The sequence below is a fragment of the Panthera leo genome, chromosome B3 (assembly GCF_018350215.1).
Source record: "Panthera leo isolate Ple1 chromosome B3, P.leo_Ple1_pat1.1, whole genome shotgun sequence".
NCBI classification, from domain to species: domain Eukaryota; kingdom Metazoa; phylum Chordata; class Mammalia; order Carnivora; family Felidae; genus Panthera; species Panthera leo.
Window position 1 is genome coordinate 24,949,073 of NC_056684.1, and position 24,499 is coordinate 24,973,571.

The 24,499-nt window shown below is 37.9% G+C and overlaps 1 pseudogene; it reads right to left on the reverse strand.

The window, feature by feature from the left end:
* Positions 1–13,613: 13,613 nt before the first annotated feature.
* On the reverse strand, positions 13,614–13,822 carry LOC122221149 (annotated as a pseudogene).
* Between the last annotated feature and the right edge of the window lie 10,677 nt (positions 13,823–24,499).

The window sequence follows — 24,499 nt, forward strand, 5'->3', positions numbered from 1 at the left end:
TATATTTTGTCTTCCCAACCATACTGGAAGGTCAGCCACACAGAACCCCTCCTCTCACCCCCTGCTGCCAAGGCCTGGCCCAAGATGAGCATGCTTTGGCTCTATACCTGTTTTGGTTGCTTGAGAGTGAAAATTTTCACAATGGACGTTTTGAACATCCTTGAAACATCCCAGTGAGAAATGCACTCCCTCCACTCAGTGAAGTGCAATGCTTGAAGGCCTGCCTTAGACATGGCCCATTTGTAAAAAGAAAGAGACACTTTGTGTTATAACTATAGAAACATAACATTTGGAAGCTAGAAGTGTCTTTTGAAATCATTTGGTCAAACTTTGTAATTTTCAGATAAATTCACAAAACCGGAAAGCTTAGTGTGTACTTGTACATAGTTGCACGGTTAGCTCATGGTATATGGGTATATTAAAAACAGTGTGTTGGTCTAATAGTAATGGACACAACAAATGGGCTATGTGACTACTTCTGCTGATACCCTTCTGCAGTGGCAACATCAACCAGTTTACTGGCTCTCCTGCACCCATGTCCAATGACCCCTAAGTTGCATAAAGTTCCTTGGGTTTTCAAGTGTGTTTCAGTTCTGTCCTTTATAAGATCTGTACGTGTAAGTAGTTTAAAGAATATACAGTTAATTCTCATTGTTTGAGGCATTTTTAAGTTCTATAAAATCACCATCAACATGGAATTAGTAACTACTAAACATTATTGCTCCCAGGTGGAAATACAGGGCTAGGTTCCTACAAACCTCTGGCCACAATTTTTATCAACTGATCATTACATAACCTTGTTCTTTGTGTGTTTCTATTTAAAGACACCTTATTTAACCTTTGTTGTTGATTCATTAACATTGAACTCACAGCCAACAGCACCGTAACTCATGACTGAATGAAGCTTAGCTGACAAGCTGAATGAAGCTTGTACCTTTCTTTGTAAGGCACATCACAGCCTTCTTGCACTTAGGAACACTAGACAGTAGTGTGCAGACAGAACTATGTGTTCTAAACAGTGAACTCACCAACAAAAAGCACAAAAATGTGAAAAACATGGCACTAAGCTGTTCACAAAAAGGACACTTGTTTTTTTATGAGAACTAAAATAAGAAGGCAGAACATTACCTTGTCCTATGTCAGCTTCGAAGGTGTGCATTGGGTGACACAAACTTTCTGCTGCTCTGCACATGTCTGCAAATGACTGGGAATTGATTTTTGGTTGACAAATATACTTTGGTAAGTGAATTTGCAAATACAGAATCTGTGAAAAATGAAGATTGACTGTATAGGCATAATATTTATTGATATGGTAGGACTTCTTATTTAATAAAATTTTGAAATAATAAAAACACCCTCTTGATTGACTTGTTAATTAGTGAAGTAGAATTGGCATATGTTAATCAATTAAAATTAATTAACAATGTATTCTAAAATAAATTGGGTGTTTAGTTTGTGCCCAATGCTTTGTTGGTATAGAGGGAATAGAGACCCAGTATACAATGTCTGTTCTGAAGGAGTTTACACTGTCTTTGGGGAAACATATGCTGGGCACTGTGACAAATGTTAGCATAGGAGAAAGCCAATTATGGGTCAGGGCAAAGTAAGGCGTAAATCTGGGAGAAAATCGCTCCTGATTTGAGTCTTGAAAAACATAGGTACACTCAAAGTGGGAGAGAATATTCCTAGCACAAGCCTGAAATGCTAGTGAAGTGTCCAGGTATGCAGAGCCCTAAGAAATGAGGCTGGTCTGGAAGCCATGAGAAAGTCAGGAAAAGCCTTGTGTTGAATTCTAACCTCAGACTGTTACACAGGAAACACAGGAGTTATTACTTAAACAATTTTCTTCTGTAGATGAAGCAATCTGTTTTGAATTCCAAACAGGTCCTTGTGATTGCTGGTTGGAAAAGGGATTATAAGTAGAAAGGAGTAAAAAGGAAGACAGCCTAAATTAGGAGGACGTTTATTCATTAGTTTATAGTTCATTCCTTTGTTCTTCAGTCATTTGTTCATTCAACTAATGCATATTTTTTAAGGGTGTTAGTAAAGTTACAGGCTTTGGGGATTCAGCAACAAAATAGCCAGAATGCACTGGCTTTAAGGAGCTTATATGCTAGACAGATATGCTAGATAGCAGGGCTGGTAAAACAATGCAGTCCTGACATAGTTAGTATCTTTGGGTGGTCCTAACATCTATGGAGAAGAATGGAGGGGTAGTGGGGGCAGGCCAAGAACAGTTGCCCTAATAGCCATTACACTCATTGGAGGTGACTTGAGAGTCCTGGCCTCATGGGGACCACTATGTATAGATGAAAAGATGGGTCTCATTGATCTCAACATCATTGCAAGGGAGAGAGCAGCTCTTGCAAATTGTGACTTTGTGGGGGAAGGTGCAATCTTATGAGGAGCCCCTGGTCTGGGGCTGCCCTTGATTCAGCAGGAGAGAGTACAGGAACCAGGGCAGGGCCAGTGGAGAGGAATGAGGTAGGATTTGAGAGGAGTTAGGGCATTAAGAGGGACAGGGCTTGAAGCAATGGAATATGGAGAGCAGGGGGCATCTCTGATTATAGAGCTGGACTGTAGAAGTCAGTTGGGGGACTTCTGTTTGGACTTGCTGAGCTTGGTTTCCTGTGGGTCATCTGACCAATCAGCTGAGTTTAACACAAATCTCTGTATGGAATTCTAACCGCTTCATGTGGTACCTTGGCATCCTTGAAAGAATCCTTCAGATTGGAATAGTATGGTTCCTACCTCTCATAGGAAAGCCATGGTGCAGGGAGATCAAAGTGGTAAAACTGGATTAGAACCTGTGATTTCTGGATTAGAAACTAAGACTTTGGGGTGGCACTGATGCAGGACAGCTTGCAGTAACACCCCAAAGGAGGAAAGGAGTCTCACAGGCAGCTTGGCGAGCTGGTGGTAGTATCAGAGTTATTGGAGAATGTGGAGGAGAAGGGGGACAGTGGAAATGAGCACCCATGATGCCCCAGCCCTGCCCTCTCTTCCACCATGCCCTCTGTGGCTGGGTCCCTCACACCCCCAACCTGGAGACCAAATGCTTGGGAGATTCCAGGTGTCCCCATGGAGGCTGATGTCTTTGGTCTGAAGAGGAAGGGGCAGAGAGTTTTAAAATCTCCCCAGGTAATTCTAAGGGGAAGCCAGGATTGAATGAGAAATCAGGTCCTCAGAGTTTCTGGACCCCAATGCCTAGAGCCAGCTCAGAGCAGAAGACCTGGAACAGACAGGGAGATGATGAGCTGTGTTCCTGAATGCACTTTGGTATACCATCTATATGCTATTACAAATGGAAATGCAATCACTGGATGTTCCCTAGATTTGATGGTGCCCTGGATTTTGCAAAGAGAATTTCCCTGAGAAAATGGCAATGTGTGTCTTTTTACACCACAAACACCTCACTGGTTCATGACTTAAACCCCCTCCTTTAGGGCACTCTTGGGCTCTAAGGTGACAGGTCAGCCTGTCCTACCACTCCCAATTATCACTGCACCTTCCTCCCTCTATCCTTGTTGGGAAGCTGTTGCTAGCTTCGTGTCTGCTCCATAAGTCACTGTGTTATGCAAATTGAAAAATCTGCCTGTGGCTCCGTGAGGAGAAATCACCCACAAATGTGGATTTCCATGGAAACCAAACGCAAAATGCAATAGGAAGGAAAGAAAGGGGAAATTAGACCTGCAGCTTCATTTTCATCAGCATCACTGTTTCTCATTATCACCCCTGCCCCATTTCTTTTAATGTGTGAACTTTTAGACCAGAATGATTTCTCTTTTTTTTTTTTTTTCTTTTTTCCTGGTGGGGCTCTAGAGTTCACTTTATTCAGTCTAGAAAAGGATGATTTATTTAAAGAACTTATCTTTGTGAAAAGCTATTATATGGAGAATGGTGGCATTTTCTCATTATTATTAAAGAAAAGCAAGAAAAGTAACCTTCAACCCAGTAGAAGAGATATAGAGAAGCTTTAAAGGAGAACTTTCCAATTGGTAGGAGTATAAAATACTAGATAGGGATTGTAGAGAGGACTGAGAATGTTGTTTCTGGGAACTCCTTTAATTGTCAGATAGTGTGCTAGTCTGTTAGGGCTATGTAACAAAGTACTATACAGACTGGGAGACTTAAACAACAGAAATTTAGGTATTCACAATCCTGGAGGCTGGTTTTGTGAGATCAAGGTGTTGACAGGTTAGTTTCTTCTGAGGTATCTCTACTTGGCTTGCAGACACCTATTTTCTCCCTGTGTCCTCACATGTGGTCTTTGTGCATGTACATCTTATGTTCAAGTCTCCATGGCCATCCCTTGGTCTGTGTTGTGTGCATATAAATTTCCTCTTCTTATAAGGACGCCTGTCAGTTTTGGGGGACTTAGGTGGCTCATTTGGTTGAGCACCTGACTCTTGATTTCAGCGAGGTCATGGTTTGGGTTTGTGTGCTCAAGACCCACATTGGGCTCCATGCTGACAGTGCAGAACCTGTTTGGAATTCTCTCTCTCCTCTCTCTGCCCCTCCCCCCTCTCACACACACACTCCATCTCAAAATAAATAAATAAAATAAACAAACAGAAAAAAAAAGGACACCTGTCAGTTTGGATTAAGGCCTACCCACCCTCATTTTAGCTTAATCCTCTCTTAAAAGGCCCAACCTCCAAACACAGTCACATACCGAGGCATTGAGAGTTAGGGCTTCAATATTTGAATTTTTAGGGAACATAATTCAATCCATAACAGACAGATTTCATTTCGAGAACATGATTTAGAATCTAGTGTGAGAGCTGGAGGAAATCTTTCTTAGAAATATGGCCTCAAAGCTTGATTTTAAAGACAGATCATTGAAGCCTAGGGCAAGTGACTCAGTGTAGCCCACCCAATGGGGAGGGGTGAGTGAGAGCTCTGCAGACCCCATCTCCCAGCTCTGTTATATGATGTTTTAGATTACATGGAACTCTCTAGAAGAACATGCTTACATCAGTGCAAGACAATATTTTTCTGCCTCTGACACAGGCTACATGTGACTACTTGGCAAATAAATGCTTTTGTGAGTGAGTGATCATGTAGTCCTCTCAGAACAAGGATAGGAGGCATGATTCTATGTGGATCAATGGCCCTACACAGGATGCACAGGATGTGATTCTTCAGATCAACTTTGGAACATCATCCCCCAAATCCTGCTGCCTGTGATCTGGTAAATGCCATTCCTGGGGCCTCCTTGCCTCAGCTCACCCTCTAAGGGCTTTGATAAAATAGATGATAAAGGAGAGAACCAGAACTTCTTTCAGTATGGAACCAGCTGCAAAAGCCTGCACTCACTAAGTCACTGGAAATTGGGATGGTAGCTCCCTAGCACTAAAATGCAAAAGGATTCCTGCAAGGCTTTTTAAAAATGCAGTCCTGTTCAAGAGCTTCTGACGCATTCTGGGTTATGGCTCAGGACTAACTCTAACAAGCACCCAGGGTTGAATCTGAATTAGATTATCCTGTGGTCACACCTGAAATAACAATGATTTAGACCCTCACTGTTCAGAGTGTGGTCCATGGGCAAGCAAGTGCAGCATAATCTGGAAGCTGTGAGAAACTCAGAATCTTAGCCCCACCCTAGAGTGACTGAATGAGAATCTGAATTTTCATTCAAGTTTAAGAAGCTCTGCTTTAGCAGACATATCCATGTGGTCTGATGGTCTACTTTAGTGATGGTGGGATTGTTCAAATCATTGCATAACAGGATGTTTCAAAGATGCCGAAATGCTTTAGAAATTATCATTAGATACCCTGAGAAAGTTACTATCAAGAACTGCGAAGGATAAGAGATTTTATATTAGTTTTAGGTTAATAAATTAGCCTTCCACCATGTCCTATTTCCTGGCAAAAGATGATTCCTGGGTCAGAAACAAGTACAGTAGGCAGCCTGAGCTTCTGGTGCATGTGTGTTCCACTTGCCCCTGTGGACAGTGCGGACAGTGAGTTTGTATCATAGTTGAGGAAACCTGAGCTTACAAAGGAGACATCATCTTTATTATCCTGGTCAGAAAATAAATCTACCCTCTGCCTCAAAGAGAGACAATATCTCTATCTTCTGAAGTTGTTTGCTATAAAAATACCCTTGACATGAGAGTATGGAACAAAAACTAACTTAAGAGGTGCAGAAAAACCATTAAGAATTCTCTCCCAATAGGTACTGTCTTGAAAGTCCCCTGTTCATCTAGTATCTCTTTCAATATCCTTGCTTACAGAGAAGCTCAGATATGCTAAGGTTTATAGTAAACAAATAGAAAATTAGTTAATAGGACTTAAATCAGACCTATTTTGAGTCTTTTAAAAAAAATTAACGTTTATTTATTTTTGAGACAGAAAGAGAGAGAGCATGAACGGGGGAGGGTCAGAGTGAGGGAGACAGAATCTGAAACAGGCTCCAGGCTCTGAGCTGTCAGCACAGAGCCTGACGCAGGACTCGAACTCACGGACTGGGAGATCATGACCTGAGCCGAAGTCAGCAGCTTAATGACTGAGCCACCCAAGCGCCCAAGACCTGTTTGGAGTCTTAAGGAAACTTTGGAGGTAAGCAATGCATATATTTGAAGGTTGTAATTTCCATCTTGCACATTCTACAATACAGATCTGTTAGAATTTGTTTTTACAGAAAGGTAGTGGGTGGGTCAAAACCTGTTCAGATTCCTTTGTCAGCTTAATCATGAGATTAGTTACTTAAAATAATAGAAATTAAAATATTAATAATAGATAATATGATTCTATTTTTAGTACTTTACAGTTATTAATGCGTTTCACATTCATTATTTACTTTAATTCTTAAAACCTGGTAGTTTTTTTTTTTTTTTTTTTTTTTTTTTTGTGAAGAAGACACTCAGAGACACTAAGTAACTTGTTGGAAGTCATAGCTACTTCAGTATAGCCAGATCTCACATCCAGGGGTTGAGACTTTCTAGTAGGGAAATTGTAGCTAACACATTTATTCAGCTAAGGAAAAAAAAAAATGGAACTAGATTTATGCTTACAAATAAAAATCAATACCACTAATCTTACCAGGAAAGAGAATAACCAAAAAGTACATATGAATTAATTGTTTCCCTTCTACAGCCATTTTTGTGACAACTTAACACTTTCCAGGGAACATATTTTTTTCAACATGCAGAATCATTAACAAGATTTAGTTCTCATGGCATCTGTTCCCCTGGAATCAGGAATCTTGACGGAAAGGGAATCCAGGTGAGTGTTGTTATATTAGAAACCTATCTCTAAATCTATTAAAGAATGCTTCTGAAATACTATAAAAGAGCCTATTGTGGTATGACTTTAACTGCTATAAAGCTTATATACAGGAAGCCTTTATCTAATCAACCACACTGCATAATCACAGGCTTAGTAAATCATATTTAGGAGCAGACTTAAAGCAATTTTTTAATGTGTCTACACATTATTCTGTCATCATTAATGCTGTCTTCCTTCCATTGTCATTTATCATAGCATAGGGATGGGCTTTTCTACCTACGTAGACATTTTTCTATCATCTATCTATCTATCTATCTATCTATCATCTATTTATTGTACCACACTTTCTCTACCCTCTTTATTCTTCCCTTCCCTTCCTACCTCTCTTCCCCTCCTTTCCTCTCCCTCTTTTCTCTTTCCTTCTTATCCCTTGACAGGCATCACAGTAGGTGATAACAAAACAGTGCCTGCTTTCTAGGGTCTTCTAGTCATTAGATTCACACACAGATTCTTGGTACAGTTTCTGGACCATGGCATGTCCCATCTTTAATGTTAAAATAATTTGGGAAGGACAACAAATGATACTTTTTATTCAGAACTTCTTGTTTGTAGTCACTAGATTTGCTTTTGCCCTGATGTCTTGTTCTTAACATCTTTTCAACTATGTGTTCAAATAATAAAACTCCTTGGAAACCGAAGAATATAGAATCAGTATTGCTCGCTTGAGATTTAGACCTACATCAGAAAGAGGCCTGCCCCAGTGAAGGTGCCTTTGTTATTCAGTAAAAGAGGAAAGACTAAACAGATAGGCAGTAGTTTGTGACTAGCACAACTGAGTCAACATTTTGGTGGTGACTATCATTTTAGAGGTACCTTTGATAGTTGTGTCACTGCCACAAAGCTGCAACATGTGTGGGGAGGAGATAGCAAATAGGAGAAAGGACACAGGAAGGCCAGCACTGTGTAAATGGTGCTTAGGTCTAACCAATTTTCTGAGAGGGTATTGACCCCTTTCTGTGGTTCAGCTCATATGCAACACAGTAGGCCCCAGGTTGGAGCTATTTTAATGTGTACAGCTTCCTTCAATCCCAGCTCCTCACCTCCCCACTCCTCCAAGCTCTGCTGGCTGCCAGAGCTTTTGGAAAGAGGAGCATGAAGCTAATGAGACAGCTTCCTGCATTGTGGGGTGGAAGGGCATACATTGACCCCTGTTTCTCCAACAGGGAAAGAAAGAAGCACAGCAGCATATCCCACACCCTCATGGACAGGACTTCCCTGAGACACACTTTATCTGGAGCAGCATTTCTACAGTTTTGATATGTGCCTGAAAGGATGGGGACCTGGTGAAAATGCAAATTCTGTTTCACTAGGTCTGGATGGTGCTTGAGAATCTGAATTTATTACAGGCTTCCAGGTGATGCTGATGCTGTCAGTACATGGACTGCACTTTAATAGTGAGGGCTAGAGAAACTTTACTTTTAATACTCAAGATTTGTATTTTTAATTTACTTTAATTATTTATTATTATTTTTTAATGTTTATTTATTTATTTTGAAAGAAAGAGAGAGAGAGAGAGAGAGAGAGAGATCACACATGAGCAGTGATAGAGGCAGAGAGTGAGGAGAGAGAATCTCAAGCAGGCTCAGTGCTGTCAGCACAGAGCCTGACATGGGCTTGATATCATGAACCTTGAGATCATGACCTGAGCTGAAATCAAGAGTCAGATGCATAACTGACTGAGCCACCCAGGTGCCCTGTAATTATTTATTTATTTTGACAGAGGGAGAGCATGAGTTGGGGGGAGGGGCATGAAGAAAAGGAGAGGGAGAGGGAGAGGGAGAGGGAGAGGGAGAGAGAATGTTAAGCAAGCTCCACAGCCAGTGTGGAGCCTGATTCCAGGCCTATCTCATGACCTTGAGATCATGACCTAAGTGAAAATCAAGAGTTTGATGCTTAACCAACTGAGCCACCCAGGTGGCCCTGTATTTTTAATTTTAAAAAGAGCTTTATTGAGTTATAATTGACATGCAACAAACCACATATTCAAGGAATACAATTTCATAAATTTTGACATCTGTGTATACCTGTGAAGCCATCTCCACAATTAAGATAGCAACATTATCTCCAAATTTCTTTATACTCCATTGCACTCCTTCCCATTTGTCTCCAATCTGCCCTGACAGTCATCATCTGCCCTGTCACTATAATACATTTTTAATTTCTAGAATTTTATATAAATGGAATCAGATTATATCCTCTTTTTTTTTTCTTTTGGTTTGACCTCTTTCATTGACTATAATTATTTTGACATTCATTTATGTCATGGCATGAATAAATAGTTCATTCATCTTTTCTGCTGATGGACATTTGGGTTGTTTGCAGCATTTGGTTAAAACCACTTCGAAACTTCATGTACACGTTTATGTGGATGTACACTCTCAGTCCTCTTAGGTAAATACCACCTAGGAGTACAAAGGAATTGTATGGTAGATGAGTTTTTAACTTTTTAATGAACTACTGAACAGTTTTCCAAAAATAATTTCGTGTCTATCAGCACTGTATGAGAGTTTTAGTTCCTCTTAATCCTTACTAGCATTTGTTATGGTCACTGTTTTTAAGTTTCCTCTTTCTAGTAAGTGTGTGAGATGGTGTTTCATGGTGGCTTTTAAAATTAAATTTGCATTAATTTTCATGTCCTAATTTACCAGGCATTTGTGTTCCTTCATACAGTGCATATTCAAATATTTGGCACATTTAAGAAAATTGGGTTGTTTTTTTCTTATTTAGTTTTGATAATTCTTTATATATTCTAGATACAAGTCCTTTATCAGATATATGATCTCTGCAGATATTTTTTCTCAGTCTGTGACTTGTCTTTTGATGGGCACAATTGCTAATTTTGATAGAGTCCTATTTATTCATTTTAAAAAAATGGATTGTCCTTTTGGTACCACACATATGTGACTACAAAGATTTTTCTTGTATATATCCTTCTAGAAGTTTATAATAGTAGGTTTTACATTATGACTGATTTTGAGTTATTTTTTATATAGAAGATATATCTTTGTAAAAATACTGTCCTTTCTGTGCTGATTACCTTTGTACCTGTCAAAAATCAGTTATGTGTGGGTATATAATTGGATTCTTTATTCTGTTCCTTTGATTCAATTTTCTCTCTTTATGATAATATCATACTATCTTGACTACTGTGGTTTGGTAATAAGTCTTCAAATCAAGTTTAGTCCCCCACCTTGTTTCTCTTTCAAAGTACTGTTGCATTTATCAAAAGTTATACATGGATTTTTTTGACTGCATAGAGAGGATAAGAGTGTTGGCATCCCTAATCCCCTTGTTGTTCAAGGGTCAACTGTAGTTTAGGCAGTCCCAGGTCCTCTGCATTTCCATGTGCATATTAGAATCAGTTTGCCAGTGTCTATGAAAAAAATCTGCTGAAATTCTGAATGGAAGTGCATTGGATCTGTAGATCAATTTAGGGACAGTAGGGATACTAATAGTACTGAATCTTCTAACCCACAAGTAAGACACATCTCTCCATATATTTAGGTCTCTCATTGTCCTCAGAAAAGATTCAGATAAACTTTAATCTCTTGAAGTTTGTAACTTTTATTTTAATTTTTGTTGCTGTTTCATAAAGGAAAAGGACAGAAATAAACTCACGTACCATTATACCTGGAGCCAAAAGCCTGACCCTCCTTCTTCAAAGTCATCTCCTTGGCTTCCTTGGAAAAAATAATTTCAATCCTTCTTTCAGTTACTATTTACCCATCAGAGAAGTAGGTTTTTTCTTTAGTCCACAGAAATGTCATAGGTTCGATTATTTTTCATAATTATTCTAAAAATCCAAGGTGTCATTGTCTTTGCTTTTATCTGTGAATTGTAATTTTAGTATTTGGAATATTACTCTTTATTTTATTTTATCATTAAGTTGGCAATAATGGTAGCTGATTATACAAATGCTCTATAATTAAAGAACAAAGCAAAAGCATCAGTTTAAAGAAATACATTCTGTATCATCAGCAGCCCATTAAAATCCGCTGAGTATTTTAAGACATAATAACACTTTTAATTAAGTTACAATGGACTTTTCTACTATAATGAATTTGAACTCTTAGATATACATTAAAGTCTTGCTAAGCAAATCAATTAAAACTACAGAAGTCAGGAAATGATACCCTGGCATTAATAACACTTTATATTATGAATGACTAGGTTGAGGAGAAGTAGAATTTTTCATTCTATTTCACAGTGAATGTAACTAGCTGCATTTTGCAGTAAAGGGACCAGTTCAGGTATCAAAAGACCTGGGCTTGGAACCCACCTCTGCTTCCTGCAAGCTATTTACCAGGCTAGGACTGACATTTAGTGGATAGAGTGCTGCCTGGCCCTTTTCCTAGACAGAATCTGGCCGACAGCACAGGTTCAGAGTCAATCTCATCCTCAGATATTTATTTTCTGTGTAGCCTTGGGTAAGTTGCATACATGTATAATCTTTGGTTTGTTCATCTATAAAATAAGGGTAAAAATAACAGCTATTACACAGGGTTATTGTAAAGATTGGAATACAGAATGCAAGTAATATGTTTAATATAGTACCTGGACAAAAATAATTTTCTTTCTTTCCCTTTCTTTCTTTCTTTCTTCTTCTTCTTCTTCTTCTTCTTCTTCTTCTTCTTCTTCTTCTTCTTCACATACTTTCCTCTTAGAACATTGTTATGGAGAACCAGGATTCTTCTCTTTTTTCCCCCCTATAAATTATGATATTTTGGGGAAAGTGTGTGAGAAATTCTCTGTAGACTCTCAAAGTTGACTTTCTGGTACAACTATGATTTTTTTTATTGTTAGAATCCCTTAAACTTCTGTACTAATTCTTTACATAAGTTGTTTTCAGATTATATTCCATTTTCCAGAATTTAGCAGGGAATGGGCAAGGAAGCCAAACTCAGAGATCATTTATTCAGCGTCAAATGAGTCCTACTATAATTTTATTTAAAAAAAGATAGTGGATAAAATATTTTCAAAGTATTTATGATTTTATTTATTAGTGCTAATCTATGCTACTATGGGCAAATAAGATTTGTCTCTGCTGTGCATTATGTTCTTAGTTCAACTAAAAGTTCAAGTAAACAATTCAAGTATAATTGTGGGTACTATCAGGTGTGGTCAAGAAAAGATACTTGAGTGTTCCTCCTTCCCCATTTAGATAGCATAATAAACCAAAGAAATACCAGAAGGGACAGACAGATATTCTTTTATTAATAAGATAATTATTAATGAGTATAATAGCAGTCATTAATTTTCAAAGATGTGTCAAAACATGTTTTAATTCCTCATCATTTAGTATGTGCAACACAAGAATTCATCTATCTAATGTAAAGAACAGCTTTTCTTTCTGGAAGATGTTTGGGTCCTGTTGATGCACATTTGGCCCAACCAAATGGCACCTCCAAGCCATGGATTTACCTAGTCACAGGCCATAGGCTCTTCAAGGTCACTATTCACATATTCCTGCTTTGTCCCAGATCCCTGCCTGTATCCTTCCCTGACCAATGTCACAGAGTATCCCAGGATGGAAAGCTCTTTATAAACAATAACAGGTGGAACTAGCAAATGCCAATCAGATTTTCCCTCTTTGAATTGGACAGAAAAATATGGAGGGAGGGTTCAGTCAGTTTCAGGAGAAGGTGCTGAAATGAAGGAGCAAGAGTAGCCATGGAAGACCATGGGATCTGGGAATATGAGTCAGCAGAAATTGCATGAAAACAAAAGCTGTTTAGGGAACAGGTGAGGTGTGCAGTTGGGAGAAATAGGAGTGTTATAGAGATGGGGAAGTTGAGTGATCATAGAGACTGAAGATGGCCACATCCTACTGCTGCCTTGTGTCCTTAGCGACCTACAGCCAAGATTTCTGGCACAATTGTGGCTTTTAGCTTTGTGCAAGGCCCATCTACACACTGTTCCTGAGTTCCTATGAGATTCTGCCTTCCTTCTTTCCACACATCCTGATCATCAAGGCCCCATTATTGGAAATAGACTGAAAACAATTTCCTTCTCTGCTACCCAAATGGCCTAAATAATATAACAGCCATACTTCCATACAAGAGTCAGAATTGTCAAAGGGAAGACCCCCCCACACTCCAGTGTAGCTCAAATGGCTTCATTGGATACTAGGATGTTCTTTCATGTTGTGTTTTGGGTTGAGTTCAATCTGGTTCCCTGGGGGGAAACTGCTGGTTTTGGCTCCTGAAGCTTTTCTGGGAAGAAACTACACATTTGCCTAAGTCTAAAATTGCAAATTTTCAAACGACTCTTTTTTTTTTTTTTAACCAGAACATTTATTGTGTGACTAATCATTGAAATCTTTAAGATGAACTGGATGCTGCAACAGCTACCCTCTTGGGTTTAGGTGTTGTTCCTTCACAGAATCCATGCACTTTCTCTCCTGCTTGACAGGATAACCACATTTGCCACAGGTCAACTTCTGAAGGTGGTAGGTCTTAGAGCCACAGCAGTGGCCCAACATGTGTGTCTTATTGCAATGCTTTCCAAATGATGTCATCCCTTTCGTCATCTTATTTCCATGGCAGAAATTAAAGAGCCAGAGACTCATCTTCATAGCCTTCCTTTCATGGGCAGTAAGTAGTGTAGGTATAAAAACTGTTTTACAGTGGACACAACATAGGCAGTCCTTGCTCTGCATGAGATAGTACAGGACTGTAAAAATGGCCATGCAAGCTGAAACTATGCAAATCGGAACACTCAAAGGGACTTTTCTGAAACCTTATAAATTCTTTTTGAAGGGTTCTTGGGTGGCTCAGTCGGTTGAGCATCTAACTTATGATTTTGGCTCAGGTCATGATCTCAGGGTTGTGGGATGGAACCCTGTGTCAAGCTTCACGCTGAGCAGGGAGCCGGCTGAAGATTCTCTCATGATCCCTCTGCCTTTCTCCCCTACTCTCTCTCTCTCTAAAACAAAACAAAAAAAATTCTTAGGGGTTCCTGGATGGTTCAGTCAGTTAAGTGTCCAATTTCAGCTCAGGTCATGATCTCATGGTTTGTGAGTTTGAGCCCCACGTGGGGCTGTGTTGACAGCTCAGAGCCTGGAGCCTGCTTCAGATTATGTGTCTCACCCTCTCTCTGCCCCTCCCCTGCTAGCACTCTCTCTCAAAAATAAACATTAAAAAATTTTTAAAAAATTCTTCTTAAACATCAAAATTTGTTGAAACATTAAAATATTACACATTTAAACATTATGATTTTAAGTGTAATCCAAATGTAAAAATTTAATTTAATGTAATTAAACGTTGCATTTTTAATTTCTTAATTAAAAATTGTAATATAAATTAAATATTGACATTAATTTTTTAATTAAAAATTAACATTCATTGAAACATTCAATTTTGTTGAAACATTAAATGGATAGAGATATACCTGTACAATAAATAAAAAGTACACTGTAATAGTTTTTTGTAAATTAATTTTATTATAATTTCAAATTTACAGAAAAAAATGCAAGAATGGTATAAGGTACTTTATCCCATTATTTCCATTTTGTCCCATTTGCTTTATTATTATTGCTTGTTCTCTTTCTCTTCCCTCCCACACCTTTTTTAAATCATCTGAGAGGATGTTTGGGGCCACTAACTGTCTCCAGAGTGTATTTCCTAAGGACAAAGAATCCTCTTAGGCTACCCTTGTAGAATGATCAAAACAGGAAATGCATACATTCATCTTTCTAACTTTGTTATTTGCCTGGGACTGACGACTTTAGATTTTTAAATTAAAAAAAAAAACCTGTGGGTATTTAGGAAGACGCCAATACAATATATTTTATAAAAGAAATAATAAGTTTGAAATGGTCATGAATTTTACTTTGCTAATTATATTGTTCCAATCATTTATGCCATAATGCTATATTTTATGATGTATACATGACAGTTTGAAGAATTGCTGTTGGGAGATTCTAGGGGAAGGATCCACAGTTAGGAGTAGCAGTAGCAGGCTGAGTGCCCGTGACCATGGATTTGTTGCAGTAGGAATCTTCAGGAGGGAGGAAGCCACTTGCAAATCGTGAAGGAACACAAAGCAATGGAACTACACTGGAATTGACTGCCCCAGTAGGAGATCTATTCAGTGCCTGGCACAGAGGAACTGCTCAAATATATTTCCTCTATGAAAGAATGGGTTTTCTTCCCAGATGATTAGGTTGAAAATGGGCAATGTGGAAGGCAATAAAGTTAGGTGGGGAGGCAGACTGGATAAGAATGGTCTGAGGGACCATCTTGAACTCCTGGTGAGTTGCTGTATGGTCCAGGGAGAGATGATGTAACCTGAGCTCTTCAAACATGTTTTTTATTCCTTAAGGATCTAAAAGGTGGAATGGGTTTTCATTTTTAAGAAATTATTCTGTGAAGACTGGTGTATATTGGGCAAAGAGCATGAAGAACCAGGAGCAACACTGCCTGGCTCCCTGTCCCTCTGGCTCCCCACCTCAGAGAGCCCCAGCCACTTTCAGCTGCGGGTGTTTGCAGCCTTCTGGGCGAGAGCTTTCTCCAGGTCCCCTGGGGCTCCTATGTTCTTTATCTGCTGCCCTCCCTTCCCTGTCTCACTGCCCCACTCCTCTGCTGGTGTTCGCCAGCCACACATTCCAAGTTCACTCCTTGCACTTGAAAACTTGTCTTCTGGGAATACCGAAATTAAGACAAATGGTAATTTTTATGATTCGTTTAGCCTCATCAGTCTTTGTAAACAAGCATTGCTGGGGGAAGAAGGTGAGGAATGTACAAGCTGAGAAGTCATATTTGGATGGTTCCATCAGTATTTGAAGATGTCATATAAGTAATTTATCACATTCTGCTTGATCAGGCCATAGAAATGTGTTTCAGCAAATCTGTGGAGCATGGAGGGGATACTGCACAGTTCAAAAGCCCTGACTGTATAGTCAACTGGATGTACTGAGACCAATGAATGATCTTCCAGTCACTAATTGCCACAAATAATATTAAATTCCAACTCCTCCTGCAGGTATAACTTGGAGATCCACCATTTGGGCTAACTGGTTGAGAAGACAGGTTCCCTGGCGGCAACCTGTCACGGGTCCCCGCCATGAGCGTAAAGTTGTGTTTGTTACAATGACAATCATGTTTTCCGTCAGAGAGGTGGAGGCTAGATTTATAAGTAATAATACTAGTAATAGTAACAATTATCCAGAGATAATTGTGTTTCCAACAAAGATCACACATTTCCTCCAGGAAACATTTACTTCAAGTAAAGCCCTATCTAGGCTTTGTGCTTTTCTTCTTGGATCCCACACTGCCTTATATTTGCCATATCATTGTTCTTAATCCTTTAAATTGTAAAGGATATTTTATTTATCTATCCTCAAAGATACTCCTTTACACTCCTTGAAAGCAATCATGTTATCTTTCCGTGTTGTATCATTGGCACAGAGCTGGTCTCTTAAAAGGTATAAACAAATAATTATAGAACTGTGACAGGTGAAATCAATGGGGAAAGACCTGCTCCTGGACAAAAACTGGCAAACATTTGAACTATAATGAAGCAAAGCTCCTTTAAAACTCACGATAAAAAACAAAGTCATATTATCAACAAGGGTTAAAGTTTGTAAATGCCACATTTTATGTTCAGAGAAGTTGTCATTCATGTGGGAAAGAAGAAAAAGCCAATTTTAGACTTTGAGAGGTTCAGAAATCACACTGGTCAGAAATCCTTAAAAAATTGCTTCCAGTTGTATGCCAAATAACAGAAAGACGACACAAATTTAACCACAATAAAAGAATGTAATGCCATAAAAAGATGAGTAATAAAAATCTAAAAAAAAAAAAAAAACAGAAATGTAACATTGATTCTGTTATCTAATCTACAGACTATATTCAAATTTCCTCACCTGTCCCAATAATATTCTCTGTAGATATTTACCCCAGTGCAGGATCCAGTCCAAGATCATGCATTGTTTTCAAGGGTCACATCCCTTTAGTTTTTTTTTTTTTTAATCTGGAACAGTTCTGTAGTCTTTTCCTTGTTTTTTTTTCTTCCTTCAATTTAATTTTTCCAACTTTATTGGGGGTATACTGACATATAACATTGTGTAAGTTTAAGGTGTACATTGTAATTTAAAATATTAGAAATATTAAGAACTAAAGTGTTTGTTTCACTGTAGAAAGCTTTCCAAGGATCAGTTTGAACAGCACTTGCCTTCTCCTCGTGGTATAGTTTATAATACAGAATGAGCATCTTTTCTATGCCTTGGCAAACTGTCACTCACAGTCCTTTCTGTTTGGATAACTTCTACATTTCATTCTTTGTATTTTCAATGCTGTGCAATATCTCCTGTCATAGAAATTTTTTTGCACACCTTACTTTTTCTGAGATACTTTTCCTCCTCTTTGTCACAGATACTTTCCTAATATATGCCAATAAGTTCTCCTTCACTAGGATTATCTGGCTGCACATCTAGAGTTCCACAAATAACAGTCATCCCCAACATTCCCCTGGTCAGCTATTTCCTCTATAACTGTATTCACTTTCAATTCTAATTCCCCTTCCACTTTACCACTTTTCATTTATTTTGAACTTTCATCTTTGCACATTAATTTTTGTTGGCAAATTCCCTCTTTCAATGACCCATTTTTGTAAAATGTCCAAGGTGGGTTTATCACTGGGAGATAAAGAAGCAGTACAGTTATATCCTTTGCTGTTTGAGTGTGACCTGATAACAAATGCTCAGTGACCCATTACCAGCAGACTTCATCATGCTGCACAGCTATTATTTATGGGGTGGTTTGCAGACTGTAGAGCTAGCAGCAGAATTTGCCTTTTATGCAATTATTAACAGTCAATAAACCAGGTAACTAAAATTCACACAAGAATGTGTGCATGTGAACCGTGCAATGTATAGACTGACTGTGTCTGACCCCAATTTCCTTAATCTCACAACTACTGACAACTTTTTTCAAAGATGAAAGTGCTCTGAGACAGTGGTATACAATATTTCACACCAAGGATGACCCAGAAATTGCATAACATGTGGCTGATGAAGCAGTATATGCCAAAGAATCAGCGCTATCTAGGAGATCAATTTGAGCTCTATATTGTTAGCTTCTTTCTGCTGGTTTTCTATGAACCATGTTAATGTTATGATTGTCATCTCTATTAGGTTGTGTCTGTTGGGGTGGAGACAGTGAACCCAGAAATCACTGCTCAGAGGGGACACCTTCTATGTGGGAGACAAACTATCACATGCTTAACCAAGCCAGTTCTGTAACTCTCTCTCAAAACATGTAATTGTCAGACCAATTCACTAAAAAAATCATAAAATTGCTCAGTGATACTAAATTTTTACAAACTTCATTTTATATTTCATTCTACAAAGAAGGCCTCAGGAATTCCTTCAGAGATTAATTTAGAAGAGACTTTCTTCTTCATGCTAGATTTGAAGTTCCATGTGCATGACAGCTGCTTTTAAACCAATCTAATGGGAAATAATCATAGATAGAGTATTATTTTCAGCTACACAATACCTAAGTGGACATTACTCAATCTACAGCATCAGTAGTAAATTGCTTTCTTGCTGTTCCCATTAAAAAAAACTAAAAAAATAAAGCCAACATCCCTTGGTTCATTTGTTCCCCATCCATTTGGTTTAATCAAGAGATATTTTTGAACCAGGATTATATACGTCTAGCTATTGAGGGGCACCTGGGTGGCTTGGTTGGTTGAGGGTCCGATTTCAGCTCAGGTCATGATCTCATGGTTCGTGAGTTTGAGCCTGAGCCCCCATAGGGCTCTGTGCTGACAGCTCAGTGCCTGCTGCAGATTTTGTGTCCCTCTCCTCCGCCCCTCCCTTACTCACTCTCTTTCTCTCTCAAGAAAATAAATAAACATTATATATATACCTATATATATGCACATATACATATATATACACATATACATATATATATGTACATATACATACATACATATATATACACATATATATAATATGTTTAGTTATAGAGAATTGAAGGTCTTAGAATATTTCTGGGAAAATTATGACTCCTTCATAAAAAGTGTCTTGTTGTCAGGGCACCTGGGTGGCTCAGTCAGTTGAACATCCAACTCTTGATTTCAGCTCAGGTCATGATCCCAGGGTTATGAGATCAAGCCCCATGTCAGGGCTGAGTGTGGAGCCTGCTTAGGATTCTCTCTCTCTACCTCTGCCTCTCTCCCCCATTCTCTCTCTCTCTCTCTCTCTCTCAAATGAAAAAAAAAACTGTTTTATTGTCTTTAAATTGTATATAAAATAGATACAAAAGAGTATCATAAAATCTATGTAAAATAAAATAATTATATGTGATAAACATTCTGTGCAGGCAACTTAATTTAGGAAAAAGAATGTGACAGTTACATGTAACATTTCCTAAGATTTTTCTCCTTGCTCCCAATTCATTCCCATCCCTGCCCTCCAGCGTCAAAGGAAACTACTGTGCAGAATTCTGTGATTATTATTATTTTACCTTTCTTTATAATATTAACACATATATTTGTGCCTCCATATAGTGCATTGTGTAGCTTTGCCTATATTTTCTCCAGGGTTGTTGAGGTATGGTTGACGTACATTGTGTAAGCTTGTTAATTGTTGTTATACATCAATTGTTAATTGACATATAACATTGTGATGATTTGATATACTTATGTATTGTGAAATGTTTCACACAATAAAGTTAGTTAACAACACCATCATCTCACATAATTACCATTTCTTTTTTTGTGGTGAGAGCATTTAAGATCTGTTCTGATAGTAACTGTCAAGTATATAACACAGTATGAAGTGTAGTTATATACTGTACATTAGGTCTCCAGAATTCATTGGTCTTATAACTGAAACATTTGTAACCTTTGTCCAACATCTCCCATTTCACCTACTCCCAGCCTATGGAAACCGCCATTTTACTCTCTTTTTCTATGAATTTAGCTTTTTGAGATTATACATGTGAGATCATACAGTGTTTTTCTTTCTCTGACTTATTTCACTTTGCCTAATGTCCTCAAGATCTATTCATGTTATTGCAAATTAAAGATATCCTTTTTTTCCTTATGGCTGAAGGACATTCCAGTGTGTGTGTGTGTGTGTGTGTGTGTGTGTGTGTGTGTACCACATCTTCATTACCCATTCATCTATAGAAGGACATTTAGGTTGTTTCTGTATCTTGGCTATTGTGAATAATGCTGCACTGAACATGAGAGTACATATACCTTTCTGAGATCCTGGTTTCATTTTCTTCAGATATATATCCAGAAGTAGGATTGCTGAATCATATAATAGTTCTATTTTTAATTTTTTGAGGAACTTCAGTACTGTTTCCAAAGTGGCTGTACCAATTTACATTCCCATCAATAGTGTACACATCCTCACCAACACTTGTCTTTTTGATAGTAACCATTCCAACAGATGTGAAGTGTTTTATTGTGGTTTTGATTTGTGTTTTCCTGATGACTAGTGGTAATCTTTGCATTTACCTATTTGTATGTTTTTTTTGGAAGAATGTGTTTTCAGTTCCTTTGCTCATTTTTTAATTGAATTTTTTAGGGTTTGTTTTGCTATTGAATTTATGAGTTCCTTATAATTTTGGATATTAAACCCTTATCAGATACATGGTTTGCAAATATTTTTCCAATTCCATAGGTTATCTGTTCATTTTTTGATTGTTTATTTTGCAGTGCAGAGCTTTTTAGTTTGATATAGTCCCATTTGTTTATTTTTTCTTTTGTTGCTTGTGCTTTTGGTGTTATATCAAAAAAATTATTGCAAAAACCAAAGTCAAGGAGTTTTTTTCCCCTGTTTTCTTCCAGGACTATTGTGATTTCAGGTCTTATAGGTAAGTCTTTTACTCGTTTTGAATTACTTTTTGTAAATGGTGTAAGTTATCGGTTCAATTTCATTCTTTTGCATGTAGTTCTCCAGTTTTCCCAGCACCATTTGTTGAAGAGACTAACATTTCCCTAGTGAGTATTCTTGGCTCCATGGTCTTTAGTTGACTTTATATGTAGGGTTATTTCTGGGCTGTTGATTCTGTTTGTTTGGTCTATGGGTCTATTTTTATCCCCGTATCATTATGTTTTGATTTTTATAGCTTGGTATTACAGTTTGAAAGTGTGATGTGTCCAGCTTTGTGGTTTCTCAGAATTGTTTTGGCTATTCACAGCCTTTTCTCATTCTGTACAAATTTTAGCATTGTTTTTCCTATTTCTGTGAAAAATGCCATTAGAATTTTGATAGGAATTACATTGAATTTATAGATGGCTTTGGGTAGCATGGAGATTTTTAACAATATTAATTATTCTGAACACTGAACATGGTATATCTTTCCATTTATTTGTGTCTTCCATTTCTTTCATCCAAGTCTTATAGTTTCCAATGTACAGATTTTTTACCTCCTTAGTTAAATTTATTCTTACATATTTTATTGTTTGTATTGCTGTTGTGAATAGATGTTTTCTTTATTTCTTTTACAGATATTTCACTGTTATTGTACAGAAACACAACTGATTTCTGTGTCTTGAGTTTGAATACTGCTACTTTACTGAATTCATTGATTAGTTTTAAAAGTATTTTGTCTTTAGGATTTTCTCCATATAAGAATATATCATATGCAAAAAAGAAAATTTTATTTCTTTTTTTATGATTTGGATGCCTTTATTGTTTTTTTCTTTCCTTGATTTCCCTGACTAGGATGTCTAGTACTATGTTGGATAGGAGTGGTTAAAATAGGCACCCTTGTCTTTTCCTGATCTTAGGGGAAAACCTTTCAACCTTTCATTGTTGAATGCATAATTTATAGTAGTCATATGTTCTATATACGTTCCTTAGGTCAAACTTTTAAATTTTGCTTTTCAAATGTTCTATTTCCTACTTATATATTTTTGTCTCTTTGATATATCTCTGAAAGAGATATGTTAACATCCTCTATTAGTATGGCTTGGTATATTTTGAGATTATGTTATTAGGTATATACAATTTTTGAGCTGTTATATATCCCTGGTCTATTGGATGTCTTTGCATTATTTAATACCCTTTTTTTCTCTTATAAATGCTTTTTGCATTAAAATATATTCAGTCTGATATTAATATAACTACATCAGCCTGAATGGCTCTGTTAATTTCTAGTAGTGGGACCTTGTGTTACTTAATTACTCTCTGTACTCCAATTTCCTTACCTACAAAATGGGTAGAACAATAAGACCAACATCACAATCTCATTTATTCATTCTTTTCTTCATTTGTTTACTGCATATTTATTAAACATCTATCATGTGTTAGGGCTTGTTCTGTGCTTGGGAGAAATAGCTGCAAATAAAAATTCCAGTCCTTGTGGAACTTAGATTTTAGTATAGATTATTGTTAGAACTAAATGGGTTAATATATGTAAACTGTATACAACACTGACCTAGCACATGGTAAGTAATCACTATATGCTACTTATTATTATTATTATTACTCCTTTTTCTTTTTTTTTTTCCCCCTAATATGTAGGTGTCCTATTTTGGATGTGTCCCTTAAACAGTATACAGTTGGATTTGGTTATTTATCCAGTCTGATGTTTATTTTTCTTTATCATTTTTGGTATTTATTCCATTTTCATTTATTGTTATTACTAGTATATTTGGACTTATTTTTCCTAATTTTCCCCAGTCCTTCTCTCCTCTTTTGATTATTTATTATCTTAAAGTTGGGAAAAAGTTCAAGAGACCTTAAACCAGTTTGGGGGATATTTTCTTTGTAAATTGTCCATATGGTGATTTGGTTTTAGAATAGAACATTTATTGTGACTTGGGGTCTTTATAGAAACTTCCATTTTAACATATTATTACACAAGAAGGTTCTTAAGTGATCCTTCATATCTAGTTGATTAAGGGTGTTGGTTAGTTCAATTGTGTCCTTACCAATTTTCTGCCTGCTGGATTTGTCCTTTTATGATAGAGGGGTGTTGAAGTCTCCAACTATAAAAGTGGATTCATTTATGTCTCCTCACAATTCTATCAGTTTTTGTCTCATGAATTTGATGCTCTGTTTTTGGGATATACATGTTAAAAATTGTTGTCTTGGAGAATTGACCAGTTTATCATTGTATGCTGACTCTCTTTATTCCTGATAACTTTCTGTGGGAGGAGCCAATATGGCAGAACAGCATGGAAGTTTTTTTGTGTGTCTTACATCCATGAAATACAGTTAGACCAACACTAAACCATCCTACACACCTAGAAAACTGATTGGAGGATTAACACAACAATCTGCACAATCTGAACCACAGAATTCAGCAGATACTCGGTGCGGAGAGGTGAATTTGGGGAACAAGAAGCTGTGAAAGGTAGGGAACCACTTTTACAGGCAGAGAGAGGATGGAGACTGAGGAGGGGAGCAGAATATGGGAAAAGCACCCCTTCGCCAAAAGCGCTGGAGAGAAAGTGGAAAATTGGAAACAGTCTCAGGGACTAAACTAAAAAGGGAGAATGGAGAAAGAAGAAAGGAGAAGGTTTAAATTCCATTAAAACTGTAAACAAGGGGACCACAAAGGCTGCAACTCTGCAGCTTGGTAACTGGTGGCGGTGTTCTGGTGGGAAGGGCGAATCCCCAAGAACAGAGTGGGGTCCAGGAGGTTCTTGGGCCACATGGGGAAAAGCGGTTCCATTGCTGGAAGGACATTTGGTAGAGACTGTTGAAGCCAGCTGGTCTCAGCAGACCCCAGAAAATGGCCACATTCTCTGGTGCTGGAACAAGGTCATTAAGGGTGAAGCCTGGTGCCAGATATGTGTTGTGATTTTCCATAATCCCTGAAATGCTGCTGCTACACTGCCTTGCAAACTTTTTATAGGATGGGCTGGTACCTGGACGTAGTCTTGGGGCACTGGCAGCAGCAGGGTCCAGCAAGCATTCCTGGGTGCAGCAGACATCTGGCCATTGCTCACTTGGCCATTGCTCAGTGAGACCCTCCTGCACAGGGGCAGAATGGGTCCCTTCAGAAGTAAGGGGCCAGGGAAAACAGCTGCATCTGAGACAAAACTTGGGAGAGAGGTACTGCCTAGGGTGTGGTCGCAGAGAGTGAAAACGCGGGGAGTGGACAAAAGCTGAAGACAGAGTTAGGGTGTGCGATTGCTGATCTGGGAGAACAGACTGGGTAGCTGAGTGGCGCCATTTTCACTGCTCCCATGCATGAGCATAGGCAGTTATAAGCATCACAAAAATCCA